This window comes from Apis dorsata, unplaced genomic scaffold, assembly GCF_000469605.1.
Source record: "Apis dorsata unplaced genomic scaffold, Apis dorsata 1.3 scaffold_162, whole genome shotgun sequence".
NCBI lineage: Eukaryota > Metazoa > Arthropoda > Insecta > Hymenoptera > Apidae > Apis > Apis dorsata.
This window is the reverse complement of record NW_006263451.1, coordinates 730870-734117: the sequence shown is the minus strand read 5'-3', so window position 1 is coordinate 734117 and position 3248 is coordinate 730870.

Genomic DNA, 3248 nt, shown 5'->3' with positions numbered 1-3248 from the left:
TTTTTTTTTTTTTTTTTTTTTCTTCCCTCCTCCCGATCGACCGAGCGATGGTGACCGTTATAAAAGATAAGAATCTCGGCGAGTAAGCTTTTTCCTCCAACTATTTAAATATGCCATCTAGAATAATTGAAACTCTAGGTTATCCTCCTTGGCGCGATCGATTCGACCGCGATCAGAATCATCTGCCTTGCAGGAGGAAGAAAAATTCGTCGTTTCTTCGATTGTAACGACTCTTTTCAACGGTCAGGAAGCGCCTGTATGTTTTTTTTTTTTTTTTTTTTTCACGCGATTGAAACGGAGGAACAATTGGATTCGTTTTTTCCCCCAGGGGAAAGTATATAAGGTTTTGGATAGAGAAGATTTAAAGATGCTAAGAATGTTTAATTAGGTAGAAAGTGACTCGTGTGTTGAATACTTTGATACTATTGGCTCCTTTCTGTCTTGCTTAAATTTTTACCAGAGATTATTTATTCGTTCGATGGAAATTTCATTCGGATCGAATCGTTCGAGTGTTATCCACACGTGGAATGTAAATTTTAACGATAAAAAAAAGAGTGACAAGTAATCTGTTTACATTCCTAAAATGTATTCGAAAAATTCTTTTCTGGGATATTTATTATAAATATTCCCTGGAAAATTAAAAAGAATTAAAGTAATCGTTGGAGAAGATATCCATATGGAATTATCGAATAACCCGTGTAACCTAATAGCTGTTATAATATATCACTTCAAATCAAAAAATTTCTATCAAACAACAGAGAACAATGGAAGGAGAAATCCAGTTAAAATCCGTACGATTCACTCGAATAAATATTTAAGAACGGACTAATGGGAGTTCATTGATAAACCGTGATGTTCGATAAAAATAAAAAGTTGTCGATTAGAGAGGCAGGCTAAAGTCCTACGTCGAACATGCTTGTTGACGTTTTCGACGAAACAATTGCCACGTTTCTCACACGCACGCGTATACATATATATACATATATACACACGGCGCCTCGATGTGTTTACTCGAAGATATCGTGACACACAATTTCGAACTCTTATCGGTGATTGTTGGCCGGGTAATTTTCTCATTATTGATCCGTAGAATTTAGCGCAAGCTTATTAAGGAATCGTCTAATGGTTAGATACCGCCTAATGACCAAACCTAATAATACCGATCCCGATATTAATTTCGGTGTTCACCCACTGACGAACATGTGGTGTGCGAATAGACTTCGAGAAGACGTGACTGGACACAGCAGCTGGTCTAGGAGGAACGTGGCCGCTTTCATTTTTTTCGCATGGCCTTCTGCCTGTCCTTGAATCTTTTCTTATACAACGTGAATATACGCTCGTGATTTACATATTTTTGCAATTTTTATTCATAAATTTCATTGTCTTAAATAAAAATGAAATTAAACGAATGTAAATGGCAAAAGATTGGCTGCATCTCTTTCCTGCTTAAAATTTTAAGCTGTTAAAATAAAAATACAGAGGTATGTGTAAAAAGAATGTTTTAACTTTTCATGAATATTTTATCAATAAAATTTGGCAAATTTGTTATTTTTCACTTACATTGGATCAGTAATTTTACATTAATTTTGATTATTATGAACACACGATCTAATATTTTCTCTTGCAATATTTCAACGAAAAAATCGATGTGAAGGGAAGAGAAGCGGCTAATCGAGTCGAGATGCAAAAAAAAAAAACAAAAAAAAGAAAAAAAAAAATCATTTATCTTGGCATATCGGTATCTCGAGGACGCACAAAAGGAATTATTCTCGGTCTTGGTTTACCCAGCTCTCGTTTTCTAAGCGGATAAACGCGCCCTAAATTTTTTTCCCCTCATCCCCTGAAGATCCTCCGCTTCCACTTGCGACTTCCGATTAACCGTTCTAGGTGAAGGCCAGGGAAGAGGGGAGGGATGAAAGTGCGCGAGAAGAGAGTTGGCCTTACAGAGTGGCCAACAACGTAACAGTTTGACCAAAGCACACCTGGCCACGTTAACAGAATCCATCGATCTGGATTGGATTTTATACGTGCGAGGAGACCGTTTGGCCAGTTGGCCTTTCGTTGGCCAAACGAGAATTCGTTTAAAAGAAGAAAAAAGGAGAAAAAAAAAAAAAAAGAATCGAAACTGCAGCCCTTCCAAACAAACGCGTTAGAAGTAACGATCTATCCATTTTTGAGGAATATATCAAGATAAATAGAGTGACCGATTTTCAGACCTCTTCTCGTGTCGATGCGTCACTGTCCGATTAACCAAGGCCAAGCCTTGTATGAACTGGATGTCCTAATCAAACGGTGCCTGCGATCAGTCCCCACTATCGTTTCCCATGTCCAAGTTTTTCATGATGGCTTCCTTCAACCGACCTTTATCATCTGTACACAATTTCTGAGAAAAGTTCAATGAAACGAACGAATATGTCTGTGAATTGAAAAATGGATTTCGATCGATTCATTGGAGAAATAATTCTTCTTTTCTTTAAATAAAATAATTTTCATGATTTTTGAAATACTATACTTTCGTTTTTGAAACACGATATTCTCGATGTCGAAAGACAATTCTCGAGAACACTTTCTCTTTCGAGAAGTTGTAAATTCATGTTACGTTAGTTACAGGTATATTCGAATTTCAACAATTTTCATCCCTTTAGGAATTTAAATGATTAATATTCCTATAAGATTATATTTGTAAATATATTTTTATCCAATATTACGAACGTTAAATAAAAATATTCAATTTACAAATTACATTTTTCTAAATTTTGTGGGAACATTCTACGATTTCATTCTTTCTTTCTCATGGCCAACGGTTACAAATACAATTGCGATCGTATCGCAATTATTCGTTTTTTCCACGCGTGTCGAGAAAAAACGACTTTTTTCTTCGCTCTGGATGCCGCGCACGATTTTTCTTAGTGTACCGGTTTTACCCTCGCCGTGGAGCCATCCACCGAAACGGGCTATTTTTACCCGGAAACGTATGCAAGACGGAAAAGAAGTACGATTAGAATCGTCCACCTTTCTCTCCCTCTCTCTTCCTCTCTCTTCTTTCCGGGGTAACGTGGTTCCGCGTAACAAGGGCCTAACAGAGCTGTCAATCCGTCGATAAATTGAATGGAGGACCTAAAACCACCCTACATTTTCTGCTGTCCTTCACCCCCTTTCATCTCTATATACCGCGTACTCTTACACCCCATACTCGGTGGCGGTGGTGGCGGCGACCCGAGGCACGCACGATATTTTTTTTTCCTTTT